Here is a 22,297-nt window from a genome sequence, read left to right as displayed (position 1 = left end):
CGTCCATATTCAAAGGCTCAGTTTAGATTTAGCCAGCAGATGTGAACATGCAATGTAATGTCATGTTAACATCTAGAGATTATCAATTTGAATAACAATTCAATGGATGTTATGAGAAAGAGTGCAAGTGTAGAGATGATGCAACCCACACACACACACACACACACACACACACACACACACACACACACACACACACACACACACACACACACACACACACACACACACACACACACACACACACACACACACATGCATGCACATATCCATACACACACACACACACACACACACGCATCCACACACACACACACACACGCACATATCCATACACATACTCATACACACACGCACGCATCCACACACACACACACACACACACACGCATCCACACACACGCATCCAAACACACACACACACACACACACATGCATCCACACACACACACACACACACACACACACACACACACACACACACACACACACACACACACACACACACACACACACACACACACACACACACACACACAAATCCACACACACACGCAAGCATCCGCACACATACGCATCCATACATACATATCCAGACACACACACATGCATGCACACACACACGCATCCACACACACACGCATCCATACACAGGCATCCACACACACACACACGCATACACACACGCACGCATCCACACAGACGCATCCTTACACACGCACACGCATCCACACACACACACGCATCCACACATACACGCCCGCACCCACACACGCACACACACACACACGCAAAAGTCTGAGTGAGAGAAAGTGCTGCCCGAGGACATCACAGCCAAGCCCCCTGAGAAGGACCATCTGGCTTGGTGAATTACAGGACAAAAATACACTGTATTTGGAGAAAATACATGGGACATCCAGTTCAAATTAAACACTGGCAAACCTATTGGGAATACCCTCATTTAGCTACTAGATAAATTAAAAGACTATTGTCATCTATTATTATGCATTTACAAACCTGCACCCAATGACTTCAGTATGAATAACTTTTTGTATTCAATCCTTTAGTATGCAGTTCCTCCATTTTGCCATGCCAGTCATGCAGAATAGAGACATTTTATGTTTACAAGAAAACATCATGTTCACATTGCTTGGTAATAAATCCTGCGATGACATCTGCAATGTTGTGGACGATAACCATCTGATTACATTTATGCTAACTTGCATGAGCTGCATCTGAAGTCAGACGGGATTGTATTTATTTCGATGTTAACAAACCACTTTCTGATTCAAATCAAATCAATTTTTATTTGTCACATGCACCGAATACAACCTTACCGTGAAATGGTGACTTATAAGCCCTTAACCAACAATGCAGTTGAAAGAAAATAAGAGTTAAGAAAATATTTACCAAATAAACAAAAGTAAAAAAAGTAACGCAATAAAAAAACAGTAACGAGGCTATTACAGGGGCTACCGGTACCGAGTCAATGAGCGGAGGTAAAGGTTAGTCCAGGTAATTTGTACAACACTAGATAGCCAATAATATTAAATGTCTATATGCTTTAAAACTATTGTGAGTGTAATATTTACTGATTGTTTATTTCCCTTTTGTTTATTGTCTATTCCATTTCCTTTGGCAATGTAAACATACAGTGGCTTGCGAAAGTATTCACCCCCTTGGCATTTTTCCTATTTTGATGCCTTACAACCTCATTTTATTTACACCACATGCCTACCACTTTGAAGATGCAAAATATTTTTTACTGTGAAACAAACAAGAAATAAGACAAAATAAACAGAAAACTTGACCATGCGTAACTATTCACCCCCCCCCTCCCTGTATTTAGCGCCATCATTCCTTCAGTTCTGATGAGTTTCCCAGTCCCTGCCGATGTAAAACATCTCCACAGCATGATGCTGCCACCATGCTTCACTGTGGGGATGGTATTCTCGGGGTGATTAGAGGTGTTGGGTTTGCGTCAGACATTGCATTTTCCATTATGTTCATAAATCTCAATTTTATTCTCATCTGACCAGACTACCTTCTTCCATATGTTTGAGGAGTCTCCTACATGCTTTTTGGCGAACACCAAACATGTTTGCTTATTTTTTTCTTGAAGCATTGGCTTTTTTCTTGCCACTCTTCTGTAAAGCCCAGCTGTGTGGAGTGTACAGCTTAAAGTGGTCCTATGGACAGGTACTCCAATCTCAGCTGTGGAGTGTTGCAGCTCCTTCGGGGTTATCTTTGGTCTCTTTGTTGCCTCTCTGATTAAAACCCTCCTTGCCTGGTCCATGAGTTTTGGTGGGCGGCCCTCTCTTTGCAGGTGCCATTAATAATGGATTTAGTGGCGCTCCATGGGATGTTCAAAGTTTCGGATATTTTCTATAACCCAACCCTGATCTGTACTTCCCCACAAGGTTGTCCCTGACCTGTTTGGAGAGTTCCTTGGTCTTCATAGTGCCGCTTGCTTGGTGGTGCCCCTCACTTAGTGGTGTTGCACACTCTGGGGCCTTTCAGAACATGTGTATATATACTGAGATCATGTGACAGATTATGTGACACTTAGATTCCACACAGGTGGACTTTATTTAACAAATTATGTTACTTATGAAGGTAATTGGTTGCACCAGATCTTATTTAGGGGCTTCATAGCAAAGGGGTGAATACAAATGCACGCACCACTTTTACAGGTGTTTTTTTGTATAATTTTTTTAAACAAGTTATTTTTTTCATTTCACTTCACCAATTTGGGCTATTTTGTGTATGTCCATTACATGAAATCCAAATAAAAATCAATTTAAATTACGGGTTGTAATGCAACAAAATAGGAAAAACACCAAGAGGGATGAATACTTTTGCAAGGCACTTTAGGTAGGGGTGAAGTGACTGCATGGATAACAAACAGGGAGTAACTTCATTGTAAAAAAAGGGGGGGGGGGTCAATGCCAATAGTCCAGGTGGCCATTTGATTAGTTGTTCAGCATTCTTATGGCCTGGCAGTTGAAGCTGTTAAGAAGCCTTTTGGACCTAGACTTGGCACTCCGGTACCACTTGCCGTGAGTTAGCAGAGAGAACAGTCTATGACTTGGGTCGCTGGAGTCTTTGATACTTTTTTGGGCATTCCTCTGACACTGCCAAGTATAGAGGTCCTGGATGGTAGGAAGTTTGGTCCCAGTGATGTACTGGGCCATACGCACCACCCTCTGTAGCGCCTTATGATCTGATGCCAGGCAGTTGCCATACCAGGTTGTGTTACAATCGGTCAGGATGCTCTCAGTGGTGTAGCTTCAGAACCTTTTGAGGATCTGGGGACTCATGCCAAATCTTTTCAGTCTCCTGAAGGAGAATAGGTGTTGTCGTGCCGTCTTCACAATTGTCTTGGTGTGCTTGGACCATGATAGTTTGTTAGTGATGTGGACACCAAGGAAGCTTAAAGCTCTCGACCCACTCCACTACAGCCCCGTCAGTGTGAATGGGGGCGTGTTTGTCCCTCCTGTTTCTATAGTTCATGATCAGCTCTGTCTTGCTCGCTTTGAGGGAGAGGTTGTTATCCTGGCACCACACTGCCAGGTCTCTGACCTCCTCCCTATATGCTGTCTCATCGTTGTCGGTGATCAGGCCTACCACTGTTGTGTCGTCAGCAAACTTAATGACAGTGTTGGAGTCGTGCTTGGCCACGCATTCGTTGGTGAACAGAGAGTACAGGAGGGGACTAAGCACGCACCCCCGAGGGGCCACCGTGTTGACAATCAGCGTGGCAAATGTGTTGTTGCCTACACTTACCACGTGGGGGCAGCCAGTCAGGAAGTCAGGGATCCAGTTGCAGAGGGAGTTGTTTAGTCCCAGGGACCTTAGCTTAGTAACTGTGCACATAAGTTTTCATGATTTAAAAAGTAATTACGGATTGAGCCGACATATGCAGCGTTTACCATGAATGCAGTCTCTGTGAAGGCAGAAACATTGCTTTTAAATGTCAATCCTGCTATAACACTGATCTCCTGAGCTAGAGTTGAATTGAGCTCTTTATCTCTTTGAAAATAACATGATAGTTGGATAGTTGAATTACTTAGAAAATCATCCCAAGCGTGTGTTTGGCTGTAGTCAAACTCTGATATGTCTGTGTCTGCGTGCAGCTGAATGTAAAGGAGAGTTGTTATGTAACTGTTAGTTTAATGGAGGTTTGAGTGTCATGGGTGTGTGTTCTGCAGCTTGTGTACACACACGTACACACACACAAACAGGTCTGCCTTTCACAGTGCTAACAGGCAGCTAGCCAAGAGGAGGAATGGAGCGTCAATCACAGTCTTGGCTGACTGAAAGGAGTTTGGTTAATTTGGAAAGGAAAGACATGTACAGAACAACCTCTACTGAACCAACAGCGTGTAGAAATGTGAGGACAGAATGTGGTTCTATTCTCTGAGGTTGTTTTTGTAAATTCTATTTCTGCCTGCAGTGACTTGTCAATCCTTTGCATGGTGCCTTAAGCAAACTATTCATGCATTGTACAGTGCATTCGGAAAGTATTCAGACCCCTTGACTTTTTCCACATTTTGTTACGTTACAGACTTATTCTAAAATTGATTAAATAGTATTTTATCCCCTCATCAATCTACACACAATACCCCATAATGACAAAGCAAAAAACAGGTTTATAGAAATTTTGCAAATGTTAAAATAAACAAATGAAAAATATTTAGATAAGTATTCAGACCCTTTACTCAGTAGTTTGTTGAAGCACCTTTGGCAGTGATTACAGCCTCAAGTCTTCTTGGGTATGACGCTACAAGCTTAGCACACCTGTATTTGGGGAGTTTCTCCCATTCTTCTCTGCAGTTCGTCTCAAGATTTGTCAGGTTTGATTGGGAGCGTCGCTGCACAGCTATTTTCAGGTCTTTTCAGAGATGTTCAATCGGTTCACTGGCCACTCTACCATAAAGGCCTGATTGGTGGAGTGCTGCAGACATGGTTGTCCTTCTGGAAGGTTCTCCCATCTCCACAGAGGAACTCTGGAGCTCTGTCAGAGTGACCGTCGGGTTCTTGGTCATCTCCCCGACCAAGGCCGTTTTCCTCCGTTTGCTCAGTTTGGCCGGGCGGACAGCTCTAGGAAGAGTCTTGGTGGTTCCAAACTTCTTCCATTTAAGAATGATGGAGGCCACTGTGTTCTTGGGGACCTTCAATGCTGCAGACATTTTTTGGTACCCTTCCCCAGATCTCGACAAAATCCTGTCTCGGAGCTCTACGGACAATTCCTTCGACCTCGTGGCTTGGTTTTTGCTCTGACATGCACTGTCAACTGTGGGACCTTATATAGACAGATGTTTGCCTTTCCAAATCATGTCCAATCAATGGAATTTACCATAGGTGGTCTCCAATCAAGTTGTAGAAACATTTCAAGGATGACCAATGGAAACAGGATGCACATGAGCATAATTTCGAGTCTCATAGCAATGGGTCTGAATACTTGTGTAAATAAGGTACTTCTGTTTTTTTATTTTTACATTTTACATTATTTTTACATTTACAACTACATTTCCAAAAATGTAGTTGCTTAGTTATTATGGGTTATTGCTTGTAGCTTGATGAGGAAAAATTATTTTTAATCAATTTTAGAATAAGGCTGTAATGTAACAAAATGTGAAAAAGTCAATGGGTCTGAATACTTTCCGAATGCACTGTATGTAACTCTAAATTGGATGAGGTAATTTTACACATGGGTCAAGTAGAATTAGGGTTCTATTCAATCCGTATCACGGAAATTCAGCGTTACAGCATAAAATGAAATTTAAAGGCAATGTTCCTGCTTTAGCAGAGACTGCATTTACGGCAGACACTACCGATGTCGGTTCAATAGGAAACTACCATTTCATTTCTGTCATGCAATCTGTAACGTTTCATTGATACAGACTGAATAGAGCCCTTAGTTCTTACCCTACTATTGTGAATTTTTTTTGTTTATTGGAACAAAAATATGTATTATCAATTCCAAACTAATGGATGATTTATGTTGCTTTAATGTCTTTGAAGCAGTGCGTTTGAAGAGTCATGTAAAATTAACAGAGATGAGACAAAATGAGTGGAGGGTGTTTTCTGTCATTATCACAGACATGCTGAGTCGGAGGAGAGGAGACCATTCACTTGTGTCCTTAGGCACCACAGGGCAGTATGCTGCCAACGGACACCTTCTCCCCTTTACATCTCCTCAGTCCTGCCTCACACTCGCTCAGCGTCTGGGTAGCACTGTCAGCCTCAGCCCCCAGAAGGACACACAGACTCAACCCTGGGTCTGAGCACTCAACCCTGTCCTCACAGCGACACCTGTTTGTTTGTCCTGTTAGAAGGAGACAAGGAAAATAGGACAAGGAAAATGTCCTTGGTGCAGTTTGCACACACACACACACACACACACACACACACACACACACACACACACACACACACACACACACACACACACACACACACACACACACACACATGGGAACACCAACGCACACGTATGCACACACACGCTCATTCGCACACGCGTGCCCATGTAGGCACACACACAAAAAACTGAAGTGTTGAGTTGTACCATCACAGGTCTCCCACAGCTGGCAGTCAGTCGGTGCAGGGTGAAGTTGTGTGGGTTGGCCACTGGCAGGCGCTGTCCTCTGTCAAGTTGTAGCACACTGCAGGGCGTGTATCTCGCACACGCTCAGTCTGTCTTTCCGACCCCTCTCAGAGTTGGTGGCACACACTTCTTCAGATGATCTGGACAAAAGAGCAACATGAAACCCTGAAACCGCTGAAGTTTAATTTATTTTAATGTATTTATAGAACTTTTGGGGTTTTGTATTAAGTTTAATTGCGATGATTTTAAGAACATTCTCGAATTTGTGCGCACAATCCCAAGTCTGTTTTCGATCGGCTCGAGCCAAGAGCACATTGTCAGCTGTCATTGACAAGACTGGTAAATCAGGACTTATCCTCAAATCTTTGTCAACAGACATATTTGAAAACTTAGCAAGTCCTCCTGAACTTTTCTTTCATTTTTAAGGAATAGTTATGTTTTAAGTTCTGTTTATAAGATTTTATCATTTTATTAACCCAAGATGGCAAAGCTTGGTCATATTTTCTTTTTAGACATAAAAAATGTAAATTAAACAGGAGTTGTTCAATTTGATAAACTCTTTGGTTAGTGTCAGTTGACAATATAAAAAATAATAATAATAAATAACTCTCCGGACAGAATTTCAAGTAGGACTCATTAAAAGAATAACCTTATCCCACTATTGTCACAAAACCAAAATTAGTCACACACATTTGGGGTCTCTTCCAAGCAAATGAAAACACAGTTCGTAAAAAAATTAAAATAAAATGTTTTTCCTCTCCTGATGGTCAAGATTTGAACTTGTGGAGGCTGAGCTGATCTTATATCTGTGTCTAAGGGAATATTATAGAATTTATCATAGCTAAAGCATAGATCATAGTTAGAATATGCAGTCAAAAGGTGCCACAAAGGCTGGTAAAACTTACGCGCAATCATAAGCCATTTTACAGATAAATTAGTTTTCTGCGAGTTTCTCCCATGGTTTGCATTGCACTGCTGGGCCATCAAGGAGATTGAGCATTTTTGGTGCTGGATTCATAAAGGAAAGAAGAAAAAAAAACAATATTTAATTTTAATTATCCGAGGGGAGAGAATACCATAAGGTAAAAGTTGCAGAATGGATACATCTCCAGAGTGGTGGAACTGGGTATGGTGTTTGTGAAATGCAGCTGAATCAAGGTAACCTACCCTGGTGATGGTATGTGATGGTATTGGGGTTCGGTGACCCAGAGGATCTCTGTGTGTCCCACTATGTGTCTCACCTCAGGGTAGGACAGAGGGATCATTTCTCCTATGTCGTAGGTGGGCTCGCAGTGGGAGCCTGTGAGACATAATTTTGAAGGGATGGGACATGACACCTGGAGCATGGCAGAAGATGAGGAAACAATCATAATGATGGGTGTATGTTTGTGTGTGTGTGTGTGTGTGTGTGTGTGTGTGTGTGTGTGTGTGTGTGTGTGTGTGTGTGTGTGTGTGTGTGTGTGTGTGTGTGCTGTCGTCATTGAAGCACAACTTACTGTTGAACTGTTTGGGAGCTGTGCTCCATGTCTGATTACCAGGGAGAGGAGGTGTGCTTCCACAGGTCTCTCGAGGTGTGAGGGTCAGGGCAAAGCACTAAGGCTCCATGGTCCTGGAAGTAAACAAACAAGTAAACAAACAAACAAGCAGGCGTACACCAAACAAACGTTCAGTAAGGTAACAGCAGGGTAATATGAAGGCTGAATTAATAGAAGACAGCAATGTGTTGCTCCTGCTACGTTTTTCCAACACTGTCTTTGTTAGCGCTTGCCTGATTAGCACTTTGGCCTGCAGAAGTACTTAGTGAAAGGTGCTATGTATACAGTCCATGTCATGTATTTGTTGTGTTCTGTTCATGTATAAAGTCCTATCACTAAAGTCAACAGAAGCTGCAATAATTCTGACAGGATGTATTGCATGTCTCGGTTGCTATGGCAGCCTGCCGTCACCCTGGCCTACCCGTTGCAGTGATGGCAGCCTCTCTGAGGGGCATGAGTACTGCATGTGCGTGTTCGTAACCTCTGACTTCCAGAGCAGTAAGTCCAGCCAGACCAGCAGGACCAGCTGCCATGGATCACCCCTTAGGGAGGGAGGGAAATAATGGTTGAATGTAGGGTTGAAAGGGGAGAGTGAAAGGGGAAGGAAGGATGGAGAGAGAGGTTATGCATATATCTGTATGTGAATGTACAGTATGTCTGCAAGCACCCAGAAATAAATACACAAATACCGTCATCTGGAGTATCCACACGACATGTAAAATGTTACCTACCCTCTACCTCCTTCCCCTTCTCACAGCCCAGTGTGTACCAGGTTTACAGATGTATTTACACTCATCCCCCTCTATCACCAAATCAAATCAAATCAAATTTATTTATATAGCCCTTCGTACATCAGCTGATATCTCAAAGTGCTGTACAGAAACCCAGCCTAAAACCCCAAACAGCAAGCAATGCATGTGAAAGAAGCACGGTGGCTAGGAAAAACTCCCTAGGAAAAACTCCCTAGAAAGGCCAAAAACCTAGGAAGAAACCTAGAGAGGAACCAGACTATGAGGGGTGGCCAGTCCTCTTCTGGCTGTGCAGGGTGGATATTATAACAGAACATGGTCAAGATGTTAAAATGTTCATAAATGACCAGCATGGTCAAATAATAATAATCATAGTAGTTGTCGAGGGTGCAACAAGCACAGGTCAGGGTTCCATAGCCGCAGGCAGAACAGTTGAAACTGGAGCAGCAGCACGGCCAGGTGGACTGGGGACAGCAAGGAGTCATCATACCAGGTAGTCCTGAGGCATGGTCCTAGGGCTCAGGTCCTCCGAGAGAAAGACAGAAAGAGAGAAAGAGAGAATTAGAGAGAGCATATTTAAATACACACAGGACACCGGATAAGACAAGAGAAATACTCCAGATGTAACAGACTGACCCTAGCCCCCCGACACATGAACTACTGCAGCATAAATACTGGAGGCTGAGACAGGAGGGATCAGAAGACACTGTGGCCCCATCCGATGATACCCCCGGACAGGGCCAAACAGGCAGGATATAACCCCACCCACTTTGCCAAAGCACAGCCCCCACACCACTAGAGGGATGTCTCCAACCACCAACTTACCGTCCTAAGACAAGGCCAAGTATAGCCCACAACGATCTCCGCCATGGCACAACCCAAGGGGGGGGCGCCAACCCAGACAGGAAGACCACGTCAGTGACTCAACCCACTCAAGTGACGCACCCCTCCCATGGACGGCATGGAAGAACACCAGTAAGCCAGTGACTCAGCCCCTGTAAAAGGGTTAGAGGCAGAGAATCCCAGTGGAAAGAGGGGAACCGGCAAGGCAGAGACAGCAAGGGCGGTTCGTTGCTCCAGCCTTTCCGTTCACCTTCACACTCCTGGGCCAGACTATACTTAATCATAGGACCTACTGAAGAGATAAGTCTTCAGTGAAGACTTAAAGGTTGAGACTGAGTCTGCGTCTCTCACATAGGTAGGCAGACCATTCCATAAAAATGGAGCTCTATAGGAGAAAGCCCTACCTCCAGCCGTTTGCTTAGAAATTCTAGGGACAATTAGGAGGCCTGCGTCTTGTGACCGTAGCGTACGTGTAGGTATGTACGGCAGGACCAAATCGGAAAGATAGGTAGGAGCAAGCCCATGTAATGCTTTGTAGGTTAGCAGTAACACCTTGAAATCAGCCCTTGCCTTAACAGGAAGCCAGTGTAGGGAGGCTAGCACTGGAGTAATATGATCCAGCCCTGCAGGAACAACAACCACCAAGCTGTTGTTCCTGCAGGGCTGGCAGAAGCAAGGGTGCCTTTCATCCAGGTACTGCTCTATGGCCGTCTTCAGATGGAGCCTATTCACCCCAGCACGCTGCACCTCCCTTACCAGCTCTTACAGAGGTCTCATCTGGAAACATGCACACCACACACAACATGGGACGAGTAATATAGCAAGCATTTTCCCCAGCTTTTTTTACTCTACCTTTGTATGTAATTAACTATTTTTTCCTCAAGCAATGATGCCAATAATCTTCCCAACAAACCGAAAACATTCCCAGAACATTAGCTAAGATTCCCATTAAGTTCACTAAAATGTTGTACACAACATCTGTAACAACCACCACAGAACATTCCACAAAAGTTCTTATTAGATTTCCAGGTAATAACACAATGTACCAGTAATGTTTTCCCAGCAAACCAAAATTGGTCTGTGAAAGTTCACAAAACATTTGTTAGGTTGTGGCAAATGTTCTCATAACACAAAAACTGTTCAGTAGTGCTGATGATTATACAAGGTTTGTATGAAACATTCTGCTGATGTTGCAAGACCGTTCCCAGAACACATTTAGTCTGTTCTTTAACTTCTATGGGCTAGGTGGGACGTGACCGTCCCACCTGCGGGATACACTATTCAACAGCCATTGAAATAGCATGGCGCGAAATACAAAACAGCAAAAATCTCATAATTTCATTTTCTCAAACAATGAACTATTTTACACCATTTTAAAGATAAACTTCTCATTAATCTAACCACATTGTCCGATTTCAAAAAGGCTTTACGGCGAACGCATAAAATTAGATTATGTTAGGACATAAACTTCACAAGAAAAACCACAGCAATTTTCCAAGCAAGGACATGCATCACAAAAACCAAAAATACAGCTAAAGTATTCACTAACCTTTGATGATCTTCGTCAGATGGCACTCATAGGACTTCATGTTACACAATACATGTATGTTTTGCTTAATAAAGTTCATATTTATATCCAAAAACCCCATTTTACATTGGCGCGTGATGTTCAGAAAATGTATTCCCACCAAAACTTCAAGTGAATGTGCACATCAATTTACAAAAATACTCATCATAAACGTTGATAAAATTTACAACAGTTATTGAAAGAATTATAGATATACTTCTCCTTAATGCAACCGCTGTGTCCGATTTTAAAATAGCTTTACGGAGAAAGCACATTTTTCTATATTCTGAGTACATAGTTCAACCATCAAAGCAAGCTATACAGATACCCGCCAAGTTCTGGAGTCAACTAAACTCAGAATTAGTATTAGAAATATTCTCTTACCTTTGCTGATCTTCATCAGAATGCACTACCAGGGCTCCTACTTCCACAAGAAATGTTATTTTTGTTTGAAATACCCAGAGACGAAAAGTAAAATAGTTCCATTACCGTTCGTATAAACATGTGAAACGTTGTTTACAATCAATCCTTAGGGTCTTTTTAACATAAAACGTTGATAATATTCCAACTGGACAATAGCGTATTCATTCAAGAAGAAAAAGAAGGAGGGGCGTGCTGGCGGGCTCGCACATCACCAAGTCCTTTGTCCTCAGGCAGTCCACTCATTGACTGAGCTCCTATTTTCTGCCCAGTAACAGGAGAAGGATGAAACACGTTTCTAAAGGCTGTTGACAGCCAATGGAAGCCTTAGGAAGTGCAACGTGACCCCACAGACACTGTAGTTTTGATAGGGATTCAAAAGAAGAACTACAATTCTCAGATTTCCCACTTCCTGGTTGGATTTTTCTCAGGTTTTTGCCTGCCATATGAGTTTTGTTATACTCACAGACATCATTCAAACAGTTTTAGAAACTTCAGAGTGTTTTCTATCCACATCTACTAATAATATGCAAATATGTGACTCTGGGCCCGAGTATTAGGCAGTTTACTCTGGACATGCCTTTCATCCGAAAATGAAAATACTGCCCCCTATACCTTAAAAAGTTAAAGGTTCCCAGAATGTTTAATTGGGTTGTGGGAACAGTCTGGTGGGAACATTGTAGGGACATCACAAAAGGTTTTCCCAAAACACACAAAAAACGGTCCAGTTGTGCGGCTGATTATACAATGTTTCTTCTAGGGTGCAAAAAACATTCACTTGATGTTACAAGAATGCTCCCAGAACACATTTAGTCTGTTCTTTTAAGGTTCCCAGGATGTTTACACTTTTTTGGTTACTACATGATTGCAGATGTGTTATTTCATAGTTTTGATGTCTTCGCTATTCTTCTAGAATGTAGAAAATAGTGCAAATAAAGAAAAACCCTGGAATGAGTAGGTGTGTCCAAACTTTTTACTGGTACTGTAGGTAGGGATAAAGTCGCTAGTCCAACTGTGGTTAGTCCAACGTCATCATCCTGTTGCTCTCTGATAGCTATTGAACTCTACCGTGCAAATATACCATGTGTTATAGGGAAATAATTCACTCTCTAGAATCCCCTTCAAGCCAGTCAGAAACAAGTATTCAACAATGCCATGGTATAAATACAGGGATTCCAATGCAGTAGACACTTTAGCTGCAGCTCATACAGTTACATTACATGTAACTTTCACCATTACTTTGGTGTCCAGCCAAATGCTAGAATCAAACTATACTATATAAAGGTGGGTTCCAAGGACTTCAAAAAGCTCTGATGGTCAATATTAAACCATTATTATATACTTAGTTTTTTAAAGTATTGTTCACCATCTGTTGTGGGGCACCATACTCCAACCCACTGCCATTGGGGCTAGCATTGTAACCAACAGAGATGACGTGTTCAGTCATGGCACTCTGTTACTCCCACTACTACTGTATGTCACTAGAATGATACGTCTGAGGTGTCTATATTAGGACAGCCTCGGTCTCAGCTGGAGCTGATCCAGTCTCAGCAGGAGTTGCCTGAGTTGTCTCACCCATCTGTTTCTCTGTTTCTTGGTCGATGCTGAGTAAGGCGTGGAAGAGTTCGCCCAGAGTCCCCTCAGACAGGTAATGGGTTTCAAACCTTTTCACCACTGTCCTATAGCTGGCGTAGTCGTACACGGTGGGGAACGTGGCCAGAACCTTCCAGAACCTTCTCAGACATAGAACGGTATCCTCTGGCATTGTTCTGGAACTGAGCCAACTCCACGTCATTCTTTACCACTAACAGGTGGTTCTTCTATGCAGCAAAAAAACAACAGTGTCACAATAGGCTACTTTTAACACAGTTTTCAAAAATGTAATTATCATCTCTGGATGAAGAGAGGTGTGAGAGGAGAAAACAATGAATATCAAGTAAATAGTGGAAAATTAAATAAAACGTAACCTTTGGTAGAAGTAGACCACTATAATACAAAATCCTAGAGGAACACCTGGTTCAGTCTGCTTTCCAAAAGTCATTGGAAGACAAATTCAGCAGGACAATTAACCTAAAACATAAGGCCAAATATACACTTGAGTTGCTTACCGAGATGACATTGATGTTCCTGAGTGGCCTAATTATAGTTTGACTTAAATCTGGTTGAAAAGCTATGGCAAGACTTTAAAATGGTTGTCTAGCAATGATCAACAGCCAACTTGACAGAGCTTGATGAATTTTGTGCAAATATTGTACAATCCAGGTGTGCAAAGCTCTTAGAGACTTACTCAGAAATACTCACAGCTTAATCACGACCTAATGTTATTCTAACATGTATTGACTCAGCGGTGTGAATACTTATGTACATGAGATATTTCTGTAATACATTTTCAATAAATGTGCAACAATTTCTAAAAATATGGTTTCACTTTGCTATTATGGGGTATTATGTGAGCTCGTGAGGAAAATAATCAATTTAATCCATTTTCAATTTAGGATGTAACAACAAAATGTTGTATGAATACTTTCTGAAGTTACTGTATACCACAACATTGGTTGCCATTCATGAATCAAAGCATGACTTTAGTGGAGCTCACGGTCATGACGTCTGATGATTGGTTTGGTTCCTTACTTGTGTTTTAGTGCAGCCGTCACACTCTGACCACTTGCCATATGATCCCCAGTGGCAATGCACCGTTTCCACACAATTATTGGGTGGGAAGAGAGGAGATGGGAGTAGAGGAGAGGAGAAGAGAGGAGTAATGCTCCGGTTAAATTCTATTTACTTAGTGTATTTTACAATTCTTTCAAATAGTCGGAGTCTAAGGATTCTATCAGATCCATGCTCACCGACATCCACAGTGGTTGTTTTGGCTGTGTCGGAGGAGCTCCTTTTGTTAGCTTATCATGGACACACCCGACTTTATAATCTGACAAATCCCATGCAGCCGCGTTAGAAGTTCAAACACTGGAATGCCTGTTCTAATTGTCTTCACCTTGATTAGAGTGATCTGTCGCTGTCCCAAGATATAAACCCCCCCATCCAAATTAACATCAAAACATGCATTAGCCTACACTTTCTATCTCCATTTTGATAATAAGGAAGGGAGCGGTTTGTAACGCGGATAATAATGAAGGGAGTGGTTTGTAATGTGGATAACAAGGAAGGGAGTGGTTTGTAATGTGGATAATAAGGAAGGGAGCGGTTTGTAACGTGGGTAATAAGGAAGGGAGTGGTTTGAACTTGTATCGCGGATAATAAGGACGGAAGTGGTTTGTAATGCGGATAACAAGGAAGGGAGTGGTTTGTGTCACACAAGAGCAGTCGCCTAAATTTGACAGCTTCTGCCGCACTTACACTACCACCTCCAAGACATCAGCTATGAGGATGTCTGCCAACGCGGGTTAATGCTCCATCTGATTGAATTGAAGTCTAAAGACTATACAGCACAACTGTTTTGAACCACTTGATTAATAGTAGAAATCATCTGAGTATATTAAAAGAGGTAAGTAGGGAATGAATGTGAATCATCTTACCTTCATGGTGAGAGTGTACATGAGCTCTCTGTGGCTGTGGACATTTCAAAGTATTATATAGTTCAGTGTCTCTCTCCCGCGCGTGCGTACGCACACACACACGCACACACGCACACACACACACACGCACACACACACACACACACACACAAAGTATGTGACCCCTTCCTGCTAAAGGGTCAGATAATTGCAGGAAGAGATTATTCTAAGGAACTTTTTTTTCCTTCCAAGAAACCAGAATGTTTATTTTTACTGTGTGGGACTGTCACGGTTGTCGTAGGGTAAAGTGGACCAAGACGCAGCGGGGACATGTGCACTCATCTTCTTTTATTTAAACGGACAAAGAAGGTAAACCAAAATAAACACGTACACAACAAAAACACAACGACTAATAACAGGCCAGTAATGCAACAAAGCTATACCAAGCACAATCTCCCACAAATCACTAAAACAAACACATACCTATATATAGGACCCTCAATCAGAGGCAACTAGAAAACACCTGCCTCCAATTGAGAGTCCAATCCCCAATTAACTAAACATAGAAATACAAAGAACTTGACTAAACATAGAAATACATAAACATAGACCAGTGCCCAAAACCCGGAATAATAAATCAAACACACCACTAAACACACAACCACCCCGAACCACATAAAGCAAATACCCTCTGCCACGTCCTGACCAAACTACAATAACAAATAACCCCTATTACTGGTCAGGACGTGACAGGGACAGAAAGCGAGAGATATATTACATTAGAGAAGGAGAACATACATTACTGTTTGACTGTTCTTCTGCCAAAACTACTCTCGTTGTGACCCTACAATAATACAATTATTATTCTAAAACAGAAACAGTCAAAAGGGATTTTCTCTCGTCTCCTCTTTTACTCCCTATCTGCAGCGATTGTCTCCTCTTTTGCTCCCTATCTGCAGTGATCGTCTCCTCTTTTGCTCCCTATCTGCAGTGATCGTTTCCTCTTTTGCTCCCTATCAGCTGTGATAGTCTCCTCTTTTGCTTCCTATCAGCTGTGATAGTCTCCTCTTTTGCTTCCTATCTGCACTGATCTGAAAGAGAATAAGTTCAAGAGTAGCTGAAAGGCCTATGTGGCATCGATATGAGTCAGAAACAGTTATTTTAGTGTCAACATTTACTACAAAGTGTAAATAGGTTAATTTTGGTCATAAAGTCAGTATCGTCCATAACAGAGATTTGTAAGGAATCTAGGGTACATAACAGTTTTCTTTGTGTTGGGTTTATTTAAATACTGCCCACAGGTCCACAGCTGGCAGCACCCAAGAAATCATCAATTCGGAGTGCAGTTGCACGCGACCTATTGTAATTACCAACATATGGGTGCGGAACACATACTGACCGTGGAAAATTCAGTTTGACTTTGGATATCCATGGGGTTAGTTAGACCATCAGTAAAGACTATTAGTAAATTACACAATGTACATGGGACAACATTTGTACATTTCAATAGCTCCCAATTTCAATGACTTAAAAACCTGAAACAAACTATAAATTGTATAAATTCATATAAAAATAAGCATATAATGACAAAGTAAAAGTGTTCAACATGAAAATATTGACCCATTTACATGGTGTAATTTATTCAGGGTCCCTAACTAGCCCTGGAGATAGGCTATCCAAAGTCAAACCAACTCTGTTTGCCACAGTCGCACACCAGCAGGCTGAAGCTAATTGGCAAAATGATGAGTGACTGTAACTGTGTACTGTTCTGGCAGAGTGAATGTACAAGCGCTTCCCATGTGCGAACAAACACTCAAGAGACACACACATCAAAGCACGCCTCCAAGACCTAAATGTCATTCTCAGTCGCATTTCCTAATGAAGAGGACTGAAACTGAGGCTACATCAGTCTGTTCAGCACCCCTTTAAAGCTGGAATCCATAGCGGTGAAACTGCCACGTCCGTTTGCGTTATTACATCAACAAAGACATTACTTCAAAACACAAACTTAGGTTTTTTGCTCTCTGACATCATTGCACATCATTGTAGGTGCAATAGAACAGCAGAGTATAGAGCCCCACAGTGGAAGTGTCATAATACCCATAAAACTAAGCGGTCAAACAGGGAAATGGTTCCAATAGTATTTCAGCCATTCATTTTTCCCAAAGGGGATTTTAGAAACACTTAAAATAAAGACTATGTTTCGTGTAGGCTTACCCTGTCGTGACGTTTTGATAACCATCTAAATCTCTCTCGGACAAGGTGACTTTTATACATATATTCGGCTCTATTTACTCTCAGATCAGAAAATGGTCATTACCGTCAAAGTAGATATCATTCAAAACTACAAATCCCAGCAAGTTCCTGCACGTTGTCTCTAGCTGAAACCTTTCCTAACAGGTATTGTGTCAATTTAAACTTGCACAAGACAGTTTACAGAACTGGCCATTTATAGAAATTTAGGCAATTTATTAATTACTACATATTGATAACATTAGTTAATTAAATAGTTAAATTCTTACCTTCGCCTCAATTCGACAGTCTCGTCCAGATCATCATGGCATTTGTAGTTCTTTATGATAGCCACATTTTCAGCTAATTAGCATTTCATTTCACGTTCATGAAAGCAACTTAAATGTCCTAGTTTAACTAGTACACATTAAGGCTTACTACTGCCTTAATCTAAGCCCCGTCTGTGAAACCGGCCCTAAAAGTATTTGGTTTTAAATATACTTAAGTATCAAAAGTACATTTAAAATGCAAAATGTCTTATATTAAGCAAACTAGATGGCACAATATTCTTGTTTTTTTTATTTACAGTTAGCCAAGGGCACACTCCAACAGTCAGACATAATTTACAAATGATGCATTAGTGAGTCCGCCAGATCAGAGGCATGAGGGATGACCAGGGAGGTTCTGTTGATGAATTGGAATTGGTGAATTGGACTGTTTTCTGTCCTGCTAAGCATTCAAAAAGTAATTAGTACTTTTGGGTGTCAGGGAAAATTGAAGGAGTACAAAGTACATTATTTTCTTTAGGAATGTAGTGAAGTAAATGATGTCAAAAATATAAATAGTAAAGTACAGATACCCCAAAAAACTACTTAAGTAGTACTTTAAAGTGTTTTTACTTAATGGGTATCATGACTCATACTGTGGTACTCTATTCACTAAGAATTGTTTTTACCATGATGCAGGATGCTCCTTTGCCCCATTTCATAAACAAAACAAAAACAATAAGAAATGCGCCTGCCTGGGGCAAACAGCTGGATCTCAGCTTTAAAGCAATATGGAGGATGTCTAGTAGGTGTTTCACCTTACCAGTTCTCAGTTGTCAGTGCAGACAAGGGAAAGAACAAAGATAGGTAGAAGTTTTACACTTTTACTCGACAATAGTCCAACTGTACGTGCCTGGCTGCATGCATTTTCTGCCTGAGATAAGCAATACACTCTGCAAAACACTAGGGGGCAACAGAGAGCTGTTTCACCCTCACGTGTCTGGCACTACCGGCACCTCCAACAATTACAGTAAGCTGGATCAAGTATGTATGTGACAAAGTAGACTTTTTTGATTTGTGTTGTTGTTGTTGACGTCTGTAGGAAGTCCTGCTGTGTATGATGAAACACAAAGCTCTCTCTGCAGGGCTGTTATTAGTCTGCTGACCAAAAATATAATTTAGCAGATAATGGTGACAAGGTGGTGGCTAAGGAGACGTAGACATACACATAGACACACACGTAGTCATGCAGGCACTCACTCATGCACACACACACGCACACGCACACGCACGCACACGCACACGCACGCGCACACACGCATAACATAGTTACCAAATCCTACCCTCTATTTGAAAAACTGATATTTACTCATGTTGAAGGAGCACATATCCTGATATAGTTTTGATCCACAGAGAAACCCAGGATGGACCCTCTGCTGTTTATGCAGGGAGCGTAATGTTGAAATGTGAGGAAACTACATCCACTTATAATTGTTGACATCCATCAGCTGTCAGTGTGTCCCTGAAGGCAGAGGGAGCTAACAGGTCTGTATGCATATCTAGCCCCTGCAGGCTGCCAGTGTAATGGATGGTCTGAATAAGCAGGTGGAAACTATGTAACCCTCAACTGGAATATGAAACTCCTCCAGTGAAATATGAAACTCCTCCACTAGAATATGAAAGTCATATTTGTCTGACTAGAGATGTGAATGTATCCCCTCTGGATGACCACTTGTCTGTCTGTCTGTCTGTCTGTCTGTCTGTCTGTCTGTCTGTCTGTCTGTCTGTCTGTCTGTCTGTCTGTCTGTCTGTCTGTCTGTCTGTCTGTCTGTCTGTCTGTCTGTCTGCCATTACACTGTAACTGGTTCAGAGTTATTGCTAGGTTAGAGTTAGAGTTAGGGTTGTGGCTAGGGTTAGGATTGAGATTGGGAGTAGACATGAAGCTGTTCTGGTTAGCCCAAAAAATGAACTCTAACTCTCTGAATTCCCAATGCAACCCCAGAAAGTGTTGTGTGTAATGTGACCCATGCCTGGGCTAAGTAGAGTGTTTGCAACGCTCTCAGCCAGCAAACCATGTCTTCCATTAAAGCTGATCTCTGGGTTCGATTGCCCTTTCAAAGAGTCATCTAAGACTGCCATCTGGCCTGCGTAGGCCTGCTGAGGTGGAGGCAATTGCCTTCTGCTTTGAGGATGTGATGAATATAATTTAAATGTGTTTCTCAGGCTTGAGCGTTTTTGTGTTTTATCATTTTTATTATATATTATATACAGTGCATTCGGAAAGTATTTAGACCCCTTCCATTTTTTCACATTTTGTTACGTTACAGCCTTATTTAGGTTTTTAGAAAATGTTGCTAATTTATTACAAATAAAAAACAGAAATACCTTGTTTACATAAGTATTCAGATCCATTGCTATGAGACTCGAAATTGAGCTCAGGTGCATCCTGTTTCCATTGATCATCCTTGAGATGCTTCTACAACTTGATTGAAATCCACATGTGGTAAATTCAATTGGTTGCACATGATTTGCAAAGGCACACACCTGTCTATATAAGGTCCCACAGTTGACAGTGCATGTCAGAGCAAAAACCAAGCCTAAGGTCAAAGGGAATTGTCTGTAGAGCTCCGAGACAGGATTATGTCGAGATCTGGGGAAGGGTACCAAAAAATGTCTGCAGCATTTAAGGTCCCCAAGAACACAGTGGCCTCCATCATTCTTAAATGGAAGAAGTTTGGAACCACCAAGACTCTTCCTAGAACTGTCAACTATCATCATAATGGAGGTGTAGATCTGACATTCCACTGTTCAAAGTTGTAAACAAGACTGAATGGGATTTCTGTTAATGTGGCTATGTGCAGCCAATGGCAACGTCCGCTTTTGATATAACGCCGTCCTCGCCAAGACAACCTATGTGGATGTCAGCTAAAGCGAAGCTGATTGAATAGAGCCCTTAGTTATCCTCTCTCTGCAAAGACAAAGACAATGACCTGAAAGTCAGAGTAAAGTTGTGACCAGCTTTATATTTGTGTTAGTCCCATCTCAGTGGTGGAGTGGATTCATTCCAGAGATAACGCTACAAAGCTCCAGGTTTGAATCCCTGCATGTGACTTTCAAGAAAATACTGTGAAACTATGTTTGTATAATCAATGTCTAATAAACTGTCAAATAATAAATAATTGCCATATGTGTTTCTACATGAATTGTCAAACATCGTAAATCCTCAACAGTAAGCTAACACATAAATGGAACCTCCATGGACTGAGTGTTTTGTGCACCCCGATACAAACATTGTAAGAATGTCATCACAACTGGACATATTTTGTGTTTTGGGAACCTATATATCCTAATGTCCCCACACTGTTCCCACAGGACTTATGACATATTTTGCGAACTTTAACATTTCAGAAATAAATATGTTCTATGACATTTCTGCAGCATTAGGGGAATGTTATGTGCACCTAATACAAACATTGTCAGCACAATTGGACATATTTTGTGTTTTGAGAACCTATATCTTGTAATGTCCCAACACTATTCTCACAACATAATGAAATGTTTTGGGAACTTTAACATTCTTGCAACATCAGACGAATGTTTTATATTACCCTAATACCAACATTGTATAATCATAAACACAACAGGACAGATTGTTATTATATCTTTTGGGGGGTATTTTCTAAGCTACACCTTTCCCACAATGAAATTAAATGTTCTTAGTTCATTCACAGAACCAGTTTTGGTTTGCTGGGTTCCCTATTTCATCCTCTACTATCCCCCACTTTCATTCTCCTCCGTCTCCTCCTTCTCATTCCTCCTCTTTCTTTTTGTACTTTTTCCTGCTCTTTTTCATTTTCCTCCCTTTTTCAGTCTATATCCTCCTTTTATTCTAGACTGGTTCTCTCATTCCCCCTCTTCTAATAAAAGCTCCGCCCAACATGTTTTAGTCTCCTTCATCCCTTGCAACCATCACCCTTCTCACTCTCACTCACTTATTTTAATACCTCGGCTCAAGGGAGGATCTCCTGCCCCCACTTTCACATTAGAAAAAAGGACATGGATTACCTGTGACGGAGAGGTTGGATTAACGTAGGTATCCGACGGAAATATGATATATGATGGCGCCAGAGGGGAGGGCTGCTGTTTTATTGGCTCTTAACCAACCATGCTATTTTGTTTGTTTTTTCGCATTGTTTGTAACTTATTTTGTTCATAATGTTGCTGCTACAGTCTCTTATGACTAAAAAGAGCTTCTGGACATCAGAACAGCGATTACTCACCTCGAATTGGACAAATAATTTTTCTTTAATGAGTCGGATGGGAAGGATATACACCAAACACCCGAACAGGATCTCATCCCTGCCATTCGCTGGAGAAAGAAACTGAGATTTTGCGGAAAGAGATCGGGGTGCCTTGTGAGGATCAGGCGACAAGTGTGTAAGAACTGACACTGGATTATTGAAGCAGGTATGGAGAGTGAACATTTAATATAGCACAGACATGGAACAGGACAGGAACAGCTTCAGAACCAGGTAACACAACAACATGTGACAATTAA

The 22,297-nt window shown here is 41.7% G+C and overlaps 1 pseudogene; it reads right to left on the bottom strand.

The window, feature by feature from the left end:
* Positions 1-6,031: 6,031 nt before the first annotated feature.
* On the bottom strand, positions 6,032-13,491 carry LOC106580692 (complement component C7-like; annotated as a pseudogene).
* Between the last annotated feature and the right edge of the window lie 8,806 nt (positions 13,492-22,297).

The sequence above is a fragment of the Salmo salar genome, chromosome ssa20, assembly GCF_905237065.1.
Source record: "Salmo salar chromosome ssa20, Ssal_v3.1, whole genome shotgun sequence".
Taxonomy (NCBI): Eukaryota; Metazoa; Chordata; class Actinopteri; order Salmoniformes; family Salmonidae; genus Salmo; species Salmo salar.
The sequence above is the reverse complement of the archived record's forward strand: the minus strand, read 5'-3'. Positions and strand labels throughout refer to the sequence as shown.